Source organism: Bombina bombina, chromosome 3 (assembly GCF_027579735.1).
Source record: "Bombina bombina isolate aBomBom1 chromosome 3, aBomBom1.pri, whole genome shotgun sequence".
Classification (NCBI taxonomy): Eukaryota; Metazoa; Chordata; class Amphibia; order Anura; family Bombinatoridae; genus Bombina; species Bombina bombina.
Genome location: NC_069501.1, coordinates 1258798742 through 1258815038, shown reverse-complemented (window position 1 = coordinate 1258815038; position 16297 = coordinate 1258798742).

Here is a 16297-nt window from a genome sequence, read left to right as displayed (position 1 = left end):
TACTCCAGCCACCAACTTCATTAAAAGACCTTTATTATCTTATTCTGGGTCCAACTATACAACGTTTCAAGCCAACATTAGGCTCTTAATCATGTACATCTTAATTATACAGGTTCCTGCTTTTTATACCCTCACCTGTTAATTATTCATCTGCTGTTCATTAACCCTTTCTATGAAAAACACAACTATTGCAATTGCAACAGTGACATCTTGTGGTTGTAACATATAGTACATCAATTCTTTATTTATGATGTCTTTTTTGTTTTTCAATAGAATGGGAGGGTGAACAGTGTCTGTATACCATTTAAAACATAAAACATAAAAACCTATATACAATGTTAAAAGAGGAGCATAAAATCCAAACATCTACAATACCAAAACAGTCTGCAGAGTACATTTTCATCAATCAGAAATTTATTTATAAACAGAATGTATTTTTATTGAGAAAACCCTACTTTAAAGGAAAAACTTTTTTCTTTGTTTCTTTGTTTCTTTTTTTACTTATTTCTTTATTCTCACATGATAGAACAACCTGCTATCCAAAGCTCTTTTACGTGCCTATAATCAACATATATATAAACAAAGCATATCCTCCTGACCCATCCATGTATGATTCTTATTAAGATTCCTAGTAAAACAGGCTCCAATCAAAGTCTTTATTAAGACCCTTGGGGATTAGGCAATCTAGTTTATAAATCCAGAACATCTCCCTAATTTTCAGGATTTGCATAGATTTTTTAGGAAATTAAAATATATTTTTCTTTACAAAAAGATGTTGATCACATACACACTAAAGATGCACAAAAAATAACATTAGATTTAATAATGTTAAAGATTTTGGAATAAATAAAAAAAGTAAATTTACACCCACAAGCACCCACAGTGTCACAACCTACATGAACCTTCTTCAGAGAGAAATTAATAATTTGTTTAAAAAAGAAACAAAAAGAAAGTTGGTACAAAAAAATAAAAAAGACAAATTAGCAATACAGTCACTAAAGGATAACACTAATATAATCATTAAGGAGGCGGACAAGGGTGGGGCTGTGGTTATACTCAATAGATCAGACTATATAGAAGAAATTGAACGCCAATTAGCAGATAGTCAGGTGTATGAAAAATTAACCAGGGACCCTACTAGTCAGATTAACAAGGAGATAGAGAATATATTACAACTAGCAGTTAAGAGGGACATTATTTCAGAAAAATTTAAGGATGCTTTATTTGAGAAAAATCCTATTAGACCTGTTATTTATGTGCTACCCAAAATTCATAAAGCTATAAATAAACCTCCTGGGCGCCCTATTGTGGCCGGAATAGGCTCTGTATTCTCAAATATTTCTGTTTTTCTAGATAAAGTGCTACAACCCTTAATACAAAAAAACAACTTCTTATATAAAAGATACAAATGATTTTTTGTTTAAACTCAAAGATCTGGGACAGGTTGGAGACAAATGCATATTGTTTACACTGGATGATTCCAGCTTGTATACCTCCATTAAGCATACAAGTGGAATTGCAGCAGTAGAAAATATTTTAAAAACTGACAGCAATTATACTCCCAAAGAGATTGAATTTCTAATAGATTTGCTGACTATCATATTGCACCAAAATTATTTTTTATTCATGGATTCTTATTACCTTCAGAAACAGGGGACAGCGATGGGCTCCAACGTCACCCCCACATACGCCAACATATTTATGAATAGTTTTGAGGAACACTTTGTGTACTCAAATATAAATTTTCAAACATATGGTGTCTTCTGGTGGAGATTTATCGATGATGTGTTAGGCGTGTCGGGGGGCGACGTTGGTAGCCTATTGTTATTCATAGATGATCTAAACTGTTCAGTAAATGGATTGAAGTTCAGTCTGAACATGAGTGAAGTAGGTATAGAGTACTTGGATACTTATGTCTATAAGGATAGAGGTTTCTTGGAAACTGACCTGTACTCAAAAAAGACTGATAAAAATAATTTGCTACAATATGGCAGTTGCCACCCAGAGAGTGTGTTCAGGGCAATACCCAAGAGCCAGTTCACTAGAGTAAAGAGGATTGTCTCAGATGGCAATAAATGCAAACAAAGACTGGGAGAAATGGCTAATAAATTTATTGCTAGGGGATATCCAAGGGAATTAATAGAAGAACAATTGGCGAATGTGGAGGGGGGCTCTGGACAAGGCCAAAAACAAACAGGCAAGAAATGTGAGAACAACATGATATTTGTAACACAACATAACAGGTTGAGTCGAAAGATTGCTGGTATCTTAAAGAAGCACTGGCACATAATAAGGGAATGTAATCCACAGGTTGAAGAATTTAAAAAGGAACCGATGATGGCATATAAGAGGAACAGAAGTATTAGGGATTTGGTTGTACATACTGACATAGGCTCTGGGAAGAGAAATATCCAATCAACAATAGGTAGCAGTAACAATGGCTGCTATCCATGTTTGAACTGTAGCCATTGTAGCTCCATGATAAAAGGGAAATACTTTTATCATCCAACCAGTGGAAGAAAGTTCACAATAAATAAACACTTTACATGTAGAACAACTTACGCTATTTACATGATTAAATGTCCATGTGGACTTATCTACATTGGTGAGACCTGCAGAGAGGTAAGGGAGAGGATAACAGAACACAAATCTAACATAAGGTGCAAAAAAAAAGGAGGCACCAGTATCCTCTCACTTCCTCTCTGCAGGTCACAATATCAGTCAGCTTAGATTCTTAGTTATAGACCAGGTGATGAAACCAAGGAGGGGGGGTGATAGAGAGCATCTCCTAAAAATTAGGGAGATGTTCTGGATTTATAAACTAGATTGCCTAATCCCCAAGGGTCTTAATAAAGACTTTGATTGGAGCCTGTTTTACTAGGAATCTTAATAAGAATCATACATGGATGGGTCAGGAGGATATGCTTTGTTTATATGTATGTTGATTATAGGCACATAAAAGAGCTTTGGATAGCAGGTTGTTCTATCATGTGAGAATAAAGAAATAAGTAAAAAAAGAAAAAAAAGTTTTTCCTTTAAAGTAGGGTTTTCTCAATAAAAATACATTCTGTTTATAAATAAATTTCTGATTGATGAAAATGTACTCTGCAGACTGTTTTGGTATTGTAGATGTTTGAATTTTATGCTCCTCTTTTAACATTGTATATAGGTTTTTATGTTTTATGTTTTAAATGGTATACAGACACTGTTCACCCATTCTATTGAAAAACAAAAAAGACATCATAAATAAAGAATTGATGTACTATATGTTACAACCACAAGATGTCACTGTTGCAATTGTAATAGTTGTGTTTTTCATAGAAAGGGTTAATGAACAGCAGATGAATAATTAACAGGAGAGGGTATAAAAAGCAGGAACCTGTATAATTAAGATGTACATGATTAAGAGCCTAATGTTGGTTTTAAACGTTGTATACTTGGACCCAGAATAAGATAATAATGGTCTTTTAATGAAGTTGGCAGCAGGAGGTATTGTCACTGAGAAGAGAAGTCGCCTAGGTCAAAAAAGTCTAGATTACCTCACCTTTATTAAGATTAATGAGGGATGGATCCCGAAGGGACTGACAGTGGGCGATACATTCGACTAAAAAAGGCCTGATGAGATGAGCTGCCTTGGGCTAAACATGGTCCACACGCTGCTGTATTTTATCTCTGAATGCCGGATGACTTGCGTCACTTATCCGCCACCAACTAGGGTTCAAGCCGCAATGTTTTAGGGCACTTTCTGCCTGGGAAACAAACATCAATTTTTCTGGCCGCTGCTACAGCAGCGGCTGCAACAATACCTAATTTTTCAGGCATGTGTACATGCCTAATTTTTCTGGCCTCTGGTGCTGCACTGTGGCTTCAAAAACCAAACCAAAAAAAAGGGCACATAACAGGGATTAAACTGATAGGAATAATACTACTTAACACACCTTATAATAACGCAGAGAGAGGCAACGCAGAGAGAGGAGTCTGAAGAAGAGGAGTCAGAGGAGGAAGGTGGCTTTGAGGAGGTGGAAGACCAAACACAGCAGGCATCCCAGGGGGCTTGTTGTCACCTTTCAGGGACCCTTGGTGTTGTACGTGGCTGGGTGGAGGAAGAGACCTTCAATGACATCAGTGAGGACAAGGAACGGGACATGGCTAGCTTGGTATTCAACCTTGTGCAAATGGGGAGTTTGCGGTTGTGCAAATGGACTGTTTGCGGTTGTTTGCGGTGCGTTAAAGGGACAGTCTAGGCCAAAATAAACTTTCATGATTCAGATAGAGCATGTAATTTTAAACAATTTTCCAATTTACTTTTATCACGAATTTTGCTTTGTTCTCTTGGTATTCTTGTTGAAAGCTTAACCTAGGAGGTTCATATGCTAATTTCTTAGACCTTGAAGCCCACCTCTTTCAGATTGCATTTTAACAGTTTTTCACCACTAGAGGGTGATAGTTCACATATTTCATATAGATAACACTGTGCTCGTGCACGAGAAGTTATCTGGGAGCAGGCACTGATTGGCTAGACTGCAAGTCTGTCAAAAGAACTGAAAAAAGGGGCAGTTTGCAGAGGCTTAGATACAAGATAATCACAGAGGTTAAAAGTATATTATTATAAATGTGTTAGTTATGCAAAACTGGGAAATGGGTAATAAAGGGATTATCTATCTTTTAAAACAATAAAAATTCTGGTGTAGACTGTCCCTTTAAACGGGGAGTTTGGTCTGTCACTGTGAAGCGGGCTTAACCCTTACACTACCTGATCGATACAACATCATACCTGATGTTTTAAAGCACGTAATTCCAAACAATTTAGGAATGTTAGGTGATTTATGCCCTTTATGGCTTAAAACCAGACTCTGCATCAACTATGTAATTTTCCATGGGAGTTTTGCCATGGATCCCCCTCCGGCATGCCACAGTCCAGGTGTTAGTCCCCTTGAAACAACTTTTCCATCACTATTGTAGCCAGAAAGAGTCCCTGTGGGTTTTAAAGTTCGCCTGCCTATTGAAGTCTTTGGCAGTTCACCCGGTTCGCCCGTTCGCGAACAGTTGTGGAAGTTCGCGTTCGACATTCGCGAACCGAAATTTTTAGGTTTGCGACATCACTACTCTTGGACTACCTTGGATTAGGCTCTAGTTGTCACCAGTTGTTATTCAAAGTGTTGTGTGCCTGTCTGTATTATTTTTAAAACAGGGACCAATAGTTATATTTAGATGTGCCATTGATTAATATGATAAGAATTGGCTGTCTAATAACATCATTTTGTTTACAATCACCTTGATGAACTAATTAATTTATTGTTCATATTAGTGCTCTAGTCTTCACATTTCTAAGGATATTATTTAGAATATTTTAGACTAATGTGATTTAGTGATGTCCAAACTGTATTCACTAATATTTTTTAATATCATTAATAGTTATTGGGATGAGCAAAGAGGAATCCAGCACTGATGGTGACCTGCCGTTGCAAGGTTCTGGTTAGTCTATTGAATCATTAATATGTCATTGAAGGTGTCTTTCTCATAAATATTCTGATAATGATTCTGATGAAGCATTCCATTTGAATAAAACTTATAATGTACTCATCTACTAATATATATATATTTTTTATTAGTTTAATATTAAGATCTCAAAGCTTCTTAGTCTACACCTTTGTGCTTCAGAACATGGCTAGCACATGATTAAATTTAGTATAAATTTAAACAACAATCATCAAGCGATACACACATGAGAACTCTTAAATGTTCCATGTACTCTGCTTTTGTGAATATTTTCAAAATACAGACCCTAAAATTTAATTATTACTCATCGATAATTACAAATCTTATTTCATTTGCATGCTCCATCAAAATGATGTAATTCCTAACTTTGGTTCAGTATCTCTTTAATGCAACATTGATGTGTGTCCTTGAGTACCAGTAACACATGTAATAATATTTGTTTTTTAACATGTACACAACATATTTTGTTTTACAGAGATTGATGTAACATGTGCGATGGAGGAGGAAGTGGCTCCCTTGGAGTCTGATGGTATGTCAAATATTTATAACATGTATATAACATAGGTTAACCATATTGCCACTTTAAAAAGGCATACATATGAAAAATACATAGGTCAGGGCTGTTATAAAGGCTGTTTCAAGAAATTTTTTGCATAAGAACCCTGACCTGTGTATTTTTCATATGTGTCCATTTTTTAAGTGGGAATATGGTCACCCTAATATAACGTGTATTGGTTCTAAATCATGCTATTGACGAAAAATAAAGTCTACAGCTTTGTACCTTTTAAATATATTATTCAATTCTTTTCAAATACACTACTGCCCCACTTTCTATATCATGCAGCATGAACATATGTTTTTATTTTGTTTAAAATATATGTATGATTTGTCATTATTGACATCACATGCATATTAAATGCAAAACAAAAATAATCATCTTCTTATTGTACATACAGTCATTGCTATTCATCTGAGTGCCTAGATGCAGACCATATCATTTTTTCATCATTTTTTCTTAGTCTACACCTTTGTGCTTCAGAACATGGCTAGCACATGATTAAATTTAGTATAAATTTAAACAACAATCATCAAGCGATACACACATGAGAACTCTTAAATGTTCCATGTTCCAGTCTACAGCTTTGTACCTTTTAAATATATTATTCAATTCTTTTCAAATACACTACTGCCCCACTTTCTATATCATGCAGCATGAACATATGTTTTTATTTTGTTTAAAATATATGTATGATTTGTCATTATTGACATCACATGCATATTAAATGCAAAACAAAAATAATCATCTTCTTATTGTACATACAGTCATTGCTATTCATCTGAGTGCCTAGATGCAGACCATATCATTTTTTCATCATTGTTTTGAACATCTAAGCCACTTCTAAGTATACATAAAACATAATCGTGTTGAAATTCCTTCATTTAATTTCATGATATGTAAATGGATTTTAAAAAGATTTATGTGTAGACTGTCCATTTCAATCAAACAAACATTAATATTCATCAAAACTAAAGCATGCATTTCTGAATGTGTCTATTAATATTGGGATGACATACATTTAATTCTAATGTAAAAGAGAAATTCACAAAACATACTCTGAAAATGTAATGTCAGATAGAAAAAATTATATTCTTAATATTTAATATGAACGGTAGTATCTACCGTGTATATATTCTGAATAGTAATTGATTGAACCATCAAGCTTCAAATTATTCCATTTAAGATTACAAAGGCAAACACCAAAATATAAATGTAAATCAGTGTTTACCTGGTTTCAAAGGCTAAGTGGAGTGGCCATTTAGATTTGATCATATTACACACTCCCATATTATTCAATTGTTGGATTTAAAAAAATCAATCCACGGGCATGTGTCTAAAAGAACTCTATTGCATTTCAATCTCAAATGCATACATGCGTACCAAAATATTATCCAAAAGATAAATATATTATAAAATCATAAAGATTAGCACATAATGTTGACTTTGAAAAATATGATTTGTAATGTATTTATGAAATGTTACATTAAAAATAACAGTGAACAGTCAGAGTTTAAAGGATCAATTACATCTTCTTATTAATTATATTTTATTCAAATCAATCAATAACTTAAAATATAGTCATTATTGTGACTTTGTCTAAATATTTTATGAGAACAAGAATCCAGATTTTAAATAATGTTGAATCTTGATTTCTTTCAAGACAATAATATATTTTCATATCATATATGTATTTATAGAATTGTTTTATATATATCAGATGGAACTTCCACTTCTGGGCATCAGCCTCCCGCCCCTTCCCATCCAAAAGCCCCTCCGCCCCTTCCCAGCCAGAAGCCCCTCCAGCCCCCCACCTCTTCCCAACCAGAAGCCCCTCCCGCCCCCCAGGCAGAAGTCTCTCATGCCCCCCCACCCCTTACCTGCCAGAAAACACTCCCGGCCCTTCCCAAACTGAAACCGCTCCCGGCCCTTCCCGTTCTTACTCCTGTCCTGTCCCTCCAAACAAAAGATTCCTTGCCCCCCCTCGCCACTCTCCCCATTTGGTCTGCCTTGCTTCTACCCCACCTACACAACCACCAACTCACCAGGCCCCTGACTCCCCAGCTGTGCAGACTCCACCAGAGCGGCAACCCAATCCCCCACCTCACCCCATCCCTTCCCATCAACACCTTTACCCTAATCCCAATCCCCATCTTCATTGTCCTGGGTGTCATGTCCTCCTTCCCAGCCACCGATGTAAGTATCATTACGAATCAACATTAGAACATATATTCTTAAAGGGACATTATACTGATCTAATTATACATACATTGATTTTGAAGAGGAAATTGTATTTATTAAACTTTTATTTATTTCATTTATGTAAATGTTTACAATTTACATTTCATGAAATCAACATCCTGATTTTCTAATATCTAAATTATATTGCCTAGATGTTGGATATATATATATATATATATATATATATATATATATATATATATATACAAATATTTTGTATTTGTTATCACCACCATTTTCACAGTGTGTCATAAACCAAAATTTAGAACATATTTAATGTTTAATTCTTCTTCTCTATAGTATATTTTATTATAATAATGATTGCATTTAAATTAATACAATGTCTCTTTGCAATATTTGTATTATGTTCTGTAATTCTTATTAATTTTTAATATTTATTTTTGTTTAAGTTGTGACTCAGCATGGTTGTCGCTAGAGGCTCTAGCAAGGATAGTTTGCTGAGTTATTATTATTATTATTCTTTATTTATAAAGCGCCAACAGATTCTGCAGCACTGTCCATGGGTAACGAAGGTAAAAGGACAGTACAATATGAGACACCAGACAAAATTTAACAAACAAATACAGGGGGAATTGGGAGCCCTGTTCCCGTGGAAACTTACAATATACAAGTTCCTATCGGTTGCTGGGAAGGATGCATGACACCATGCATATCCAACTGCGGCTTCAGCGCTTGACTCTAGCCCAAATAATGCGACTAGAGGCAATGCATGAAGCCACAGCTGGAGGGACTCAGGACGATGAAGGTGATTCTGACGATGAAGGTGATTCTGATGCCCCAGTAAGTGGAGGATCCAAAACTGGCCCGAGGAAGCAGATATGAATCTTCCATCCACATGTTATGTTTATTATTGATGTTGATATTTGTTGCCATTTGGCCATTTTTTTAGTTTTTGTTGTGCCTGTTGCACTATTTCGCCTTGTCAGATTTATACTAAGGGCTATGTTGGCCTCTGTTTGCCCTTGTCAACTCCCTCCAAGGACTGTGATGCACTATGTCACCTTGTCAGATGGCTCCAATGGGGCTGTATTGGCCTTTGTTTTGCCTTGGCAACTCCCTCCAAGGAATGGGATGCACTCAAAGATTATTTCCAGACCACTACCACTCCCTGCTAGGTATTCCCTCTCCTTTGAGAGCTTTCTTTTCCATTCAGCTCTGCCATCCCGGTAATGGTGCTGAATCAACTTCACATCCCTGTTATAGACCTCACTGCATAAGCGGCATCCCTGATCTCGTTCCACAACTTCCTCTTATCTGAAGGGGTGGCCCTCGGTGTCTGCAGCCTCCTAGACCTCTCCATATAAGCCTCTATGAGGGCCTCCTTCTCATTCATAGTATATCTCTCCTCCCTCTGCATGGGCTTCCCATGCGATGTGAGCCTCTGTTCCCCAGACTGTCCAGTTCCTCTCCCCCTTCCTCTCCCCCTCCCTCTCTCCTGCCTAAACTCCTGCCTAACCTCCTCTACAAGCTCATCCATAAATTCAGCCCTAGCCTCCTGCCAAATGAGCTCTAATAGCTGTGGGCTAATCTGCCACCTATCCCCCCCTTCCAACATACTAAAACAAAATGTGAAGGTGCCCAAATGAAAGGGGGTCAAAATAATGAACAAAAAGTAAAAAGTGCTGAAAGTGTGAATGGGATATAAATGAAAGAGGGTAAGGGGTATTAAACAGACAAACGTATATGTTGAAAAAGACGAAAATGAGAATATGTAACAATACATTTTTTAAAGAAAACAAAAACCTATGGGCTTAAAGGGAATGGGGTATGGGATGAAAGGGAATGGGGTATGGAGTGTAGGATGAGAGGGAATGGGGTATGGAGTGTATGTAGTGTTAGTGATAAGTGTATGTATGTATTGAATGTGTTTGCATGTAAATGTGTTTATATAATGAATGTAGGAACAAAACACTCGCACACTCACCCAAACAAACTCTCGCTCACTAACTCACACTAACTCACTCTCTCACACTAACTCTCTCTCTCACACTAACTCACTCTCACACTAACTAACTCTCACACTAATTAACTCTCACACTAAGGTGTGCTTTCTTTGTAATTATTATGACCTAGATTTGGAGTTTGGCGGTAGCCGTGAAAACCAGCGTTAGAGGCTCCTAACGCTGGTTTTAGGCTACCGCCGGTATTTACAGTCACTCAAAATAGGGTCTAACGCTCACTTTTCAGCCGCGACTTTTCCATACCGCAGATCCCCTTACGTCAATTGCGTATCCTATCTTTTCAATGGGATCTTCCTAACTCCGGTATTTAGAGTCGTGTCTGAAGTGAGCGTTAGACATCTAACGACAAAACTCCAGCCGCTGGAAAAAAGTCAGTAGTTAAGAGCTTTCTGGGTTAACGCCGGTTCATAAAGCTCTTAACTACTGTACTCTAAAGTACACTAACACCCATAAACTACCTATGTACCCCTAAACCGAGGTCCCCCCACATCGCCGCCACTCGATTAAATTTTTTTAACCCCTAATCTGCCGACCGCCACCTACGTTATCCTTATGTACCCCTAATCTGCTGCCCCTAATACCGCCGACCCCTGTATTATATTTATTAACCCCTAATCTGCCCCCCACAACGTCGCCGCCAGCTACCTACACTTATTAACCCCTAATCTGCCGTCTGCATGCCGCCGCCAGCTACATTATCCCTATGTACCCCTAATCTGCTGCCCCTAACACCGCCGACCCCTATATTATATTTATTAACCCCTAATCTGCCCCCCACAACGTCGCCTCCACCTGCCTACACTTATTAACCCCTAATCTGCCGAGCGGACCTAAGCGCTACTATAATAAAGTTATTAACCCCTAATCCGCCTCACTAACCCTATAATAAATAGTATTAACCCCTAATCTGCCCTCCCTAACATCGCCGACACCTAACTTTAATTATTAACCCCTAATCTGCCGACCGGAGCTCACCGCTATTCTAATAAATGTATTAACCCCTAAAGCTAAGTCTAACCCTAACACTAACACCCCCCTAAATTAAATATAATTTAAATCTAACGAAATAAATTAACTCTTATTAAATAAATTATTCCTATTTAAAGCTAAATACTTACCTGTAAAATAAATCCTAATATAGCTACAATATAAATTATATTTATATTATAGCTATTTTAGGATTTATATTTATTTTACAGGTAACTTTGTATTTATTTTAACCAGGTACAATAGCTATTAAATAGTTAAGAACTAGTTAATAGCTAAAATAGTTAAAATAATTACAAATTTACCTGTAAAAGAAATCCTAACCTAAGTTACAAATAAACCTAACACTAGACTATCAATAAATTAATTAAATAAACTACCTACAATTACCTACAATTAACCTAACACTACACTATCAATAAATTAATTAAATACAATTGCTACAAATAAATACAATTAAATAAACTAGCTAAAGTACAAAAAATAAAAAAGAACTAAGTTACACAAAATAAAAAAATATTTACAAACATAAGAAAAATATTACAACAATTTTAAACTAATTACACCTACTCTAAGCCCCCTAATAAAATAACAAAGCCCCCCAAAATAAAAAAATGCCCTACCCTATTCTAAATTACTACAGTTCAAAGCTCTTTTACCTTACCAGCCCTGAACAGGGCCCTTTGCGGGGCATGCCCCAAGAAGTTCAGCTCTTTTGCCTGTAGATCAGCCAATAGAATGCAAGCTCAATCTGATTGGCTGATTGGATCAGCCAATCGGATTGAACTTGATTCTGATTGGCTGATTCCATCAGCCAATCAGAATATTCCTACCTTAATTCCGATTGGCTGATAGAATCCTATCAGCCAATCGGAATTCGAGGGACACCATCTTGGATGACGTCATTTAAAGGAACCGTCATTCGTCGTTCAGTCATCGGCCAGGATGGATGTTCCGCGGTGGAGGTCTTCAGGATGCTGCCGCTTCGCTCCGGATGGATGCCGCTTGGATGAAGACTTCAATCGGATGGAAGAACTCTTCTGCCCCGCTTGGATGAAGACTTCAGCCGGATCATGGACCTCTTCAGCCCCCCGCTTGGGCTTGGATCAGGACATCGGAGGAGCTCTTCTGGACCGATCGGTGAACCTGGTATGGTGAAGACAAGGTAGGATGATCTTCAGGGGCTTAGTGTTAGGTTTATTTAAGGGGGGTTTGGGTTAGATTAGGGGTATGTGGGTGGTGGGTTGTAATGTTGGGGGGCTTGGGTATTGTATGTTTTTTTTTACAGGCAAAAGAGCTGAACTTCTTGGGGCATGCCCCGCAAAGGGCCCTGTTCAGGGCTGGTAAGGTAAAAGAGCTTTGAACTGTAGTAATTTAGAATAGGGTAGGGCATTTTTTTATTTTGGGGGGCTTTGTTATTTTATTAGGGGGCTTAGAGTAGGTGTAATTAGTTTAAAATTGTTGTAATATTTTTCTTATGTTTGTAAATATTTTTTTATTTTTTGTAACTTAGTTCTTTTTTATTTTTTGTACTTTAGCTAGTTTATTTAATTGTATTTATTTGTAGCAATTGTATTTAATTAATTTATTGATAGTGTAGTGTTAGGTTAATTGTAGGTAATTGTAGGTAGTTTATTTAATTAATTTATTGATAGTCTAGTGTTAGGTTTATTTGTAACTTAGGTTAGGATTTCTTTTACAGGTAAATTTGTAATTATTTTAACTATTTTAGCTATTAAATAGTTCTTAACTATTTAATAGCTATTGTACCTGGTTAAAATAAATACAAAGTTACCTGTAAAATAAATATAAATCCTCAAATAGCTATAATATAATTATATTTTATATTGTAGCTATATTAGGATTTATTTTACAGGTAAGTATTTAGCTTTAAATAGGAATAATTTATTTAATAAGAGTTAATTAATTTCGTTAGATTTCAATTATATTTAACTTAGGGGGGTGTTAGTATTAGGGTTAGACTTAGCTTTAGGGGTTAATACATTTATTAGAATAGCGGCGAGATTCGGTCGGCAGATTAGGGGTTAATGTTTGAAGTTAGGTGTCGGCGATGTTAGGGAGGGCAGATTAGGGGTTAATACTATTTATGATAGGGTTAGTGAGGCGGATTAGGGTTAATAACTTTATTATAATAGCGGTGCGGTCCGGTCGGCAGATTAGGGGTTAATAAGTGTAGGCAGGTGGAGGCGACGTTGTGGGGGGCAGATTAGGGGTTAATAAATATAATATAGGGGTCGGCGGTGTTAGGGGCAGCAGATTAGGGGTACATAGGGATAATGTAAGTAGCGGCGGTGTACGGAGCGGCAGATTAGGGGTTAATAATAATATGCAGGGGTCAGCGATAGCGGGGGCGGCAGATTAGGGGTTAATAAGTGTAAGGTTAGGGGTGTTTAGACTCGGGGTACATGTTAGAGTGTTAAGTGCAGACGTCGGAAGGGTTACCGCATAGCAAATAATGGGGCTGCGTTAAGAGCTGAACGCGGCTTTTTTGCAGGTGTTAGGTTTTTTTTCAGCTCAAACAGCCCCATTGTTTCCTATGGGAGAATCGTGCACGAGCACGTTTTTGAGGCTGGCCGCGTCCGTAAGCAACTCTGGTATCGAGAGTTGAAGCTGCGTTAAAAATGCTCTACGCTCCTTTTTTGGAGCCTAACGCAGCCTTTATGTGGACTCTCGATACCAGAGTTATTTTTATGGTGCGGCCAGTAAAACGCGGGCGTTAGTTTTTCGGGTCGTTACCGACAAAACTCCAAATCTAGCCGTTAGTGTGCAATGTGGAGTAGTTGTTTGAATGTGTGCATGCTCATATTGAGTTTGTAATTGCACCTATGTATTTGTGTAATGTGTATAATGCAATGATGTCAAAGTGATCGTTTTGCATAACATTCTCCAAAAATAGTATCTCTAAATGTAAATGTTGATTTATGATGTCTCGTATTTGTCAAGTGCTGTAAATGTTTATTTATACTAATGTTACATAATCTGCAATGCAAATGTTTTGTTTGTGTTTCAGTGTGCAATTCTTTTTTCATGTTGTTTTGTTTTGTGTTGCAAGATCTCAACGTATTTAGCGATTCCTCGCTTAGTGTAAATGTTGTGCATTATTTTTTGATTAAGATTGTGAATGTTGAATGCGTATGTGCTATGTTGCGTGAGCGATTGTTGTTTCTACATTTGAGCGGAGTGTTTTTGTTTTATGTGGTATACGTAATATGACAGAGCAGTGTGTATGTCACGCGAGATTGAGTGTTAAATGAAAAATCTTTGATTAGTTCATTTCGCATTGATCTCTATGGGAGAATCTTTAACGCGCCTGTGATTACGCTTATTAAATAAACGCGGTACTCGTATTACCGCGACAAGTTACAAAGTTGTTTTCAGTCTCGTAATACCTATGTTATAAAAGCTATGCAATGGAAATAACGTACACCATATTAGCGAGCAGCCATAACGCCAAACTCGTAATCTGACTGAAAGTGGCCGATGTGTGTATATATATATATATATATATATATATATATTAATATACTAATTATATATATACAGTTGTGCTCATAAGTTTACATACCCTGGGAGAATTTATGATTTCTTGGCTATTTTTTAGAGAATACGAATGATAACACAAAAACTTTTCTTTCACTCTTGGTTAGTGTTTGGCTGAAGCCATTTATTATCAATCAACTGTGTTTACTCTTTTTAAATCATAATGACAACAGAAAGTACCCAAATGACCATGATAGAAAGTTTACATACCCTGGTGATTTTGGCCTGATAACATGCACACAAGTTGACACAAAGGGGTTTTGGGTAGTTTCTGTTGTCATTATGATTTAAAAAGAGTAAACACAGTTCATTGATAATAAATGGATTCAGCCAAACACTAACCATGAGTGAAAGAAAAGGTTTGAGTTATCATTTATATTCTCTGAAAAATGGCCAAGGAATCATAAATTGTGCCAGGGTATGTAAACTTATGAGCACAACTGTATATACAGTACATATATATATATATATAATGTTGTCCCAAGTTTCAGCAATTAATCTTTTTGTCAAGGCAGTAGAGAAAGATATTGAACAACTACCGAGTTACTGTGGAACTGGGGACAACTTGATGTGGAGTGAAAGACAGGCTCTCAAAGAGTTAACTACAGCTACAAATATCATAATCAAGCCAGCGGACAAGGGCAGTAATCTGGTCCTTATGGACGAGGCTAATTTTGTAGTTGAAGTGAGAAGACAGCTAGGAGTACAGGAACAGTACATAAAACTAAGTACAAACCCAACTAAAACAATACAGTCAGATCTGTTTAAGTTACTGGGTAAAGCAAAGAAAGAGAGACTCATTTCTCAACAAGAGTTTAAGTTTTTGCACCCTGAATTCCCCAAAATGCCTGTATTTTATACTATTCCAAAGGTTCACAGAAGCATAACAAAACCACCGGGTAGACCCATTATATATACGGTATTGGTATCTGTACTAAATACCTTGGACAGTATGTTGACTTCTTTCTGCGCCCCTTCCTGGCCAACCTTCTCTCCTATGTTAAAGATACTGGTGACTTGTTAAAAAAGCTTGATGGAATAACTGTATCTGAAGGCACTTTACTAGTGTCCTTAGACGTAGAAAGTCTTTATTACTCTATACCACATGATGTTGGTATAGGAGCAATAAGGTCCTTTTTCTTCTTAAATGGGGAGAGTCCACAGCTGCATTTATTACTTTTAGGAATTCAGAACCTGGCCACCAGGAGGAGGCAAAGACACCCCAGCCAAAGGGTTAAATACCTCCCCCACTTCCCACCAGGAGGAGGCAAAAACACCCCATCCAAAGGGTTAAATGCCTCCCCCACTTCCCTCATCCCCCAGTCATTCTTTGCCTTTTGTCACAGGAGGTTGGCAGAGAAGTGTCGGAAGATTTCGGTTTAGTCTCTTATGGAATTGGGCTTGAGTTTTAAGTAGTCCTGTCAGCCTCTCAGTGAGAGCATGGATGAAAGTTAAAGTCCAGAGATGCAGG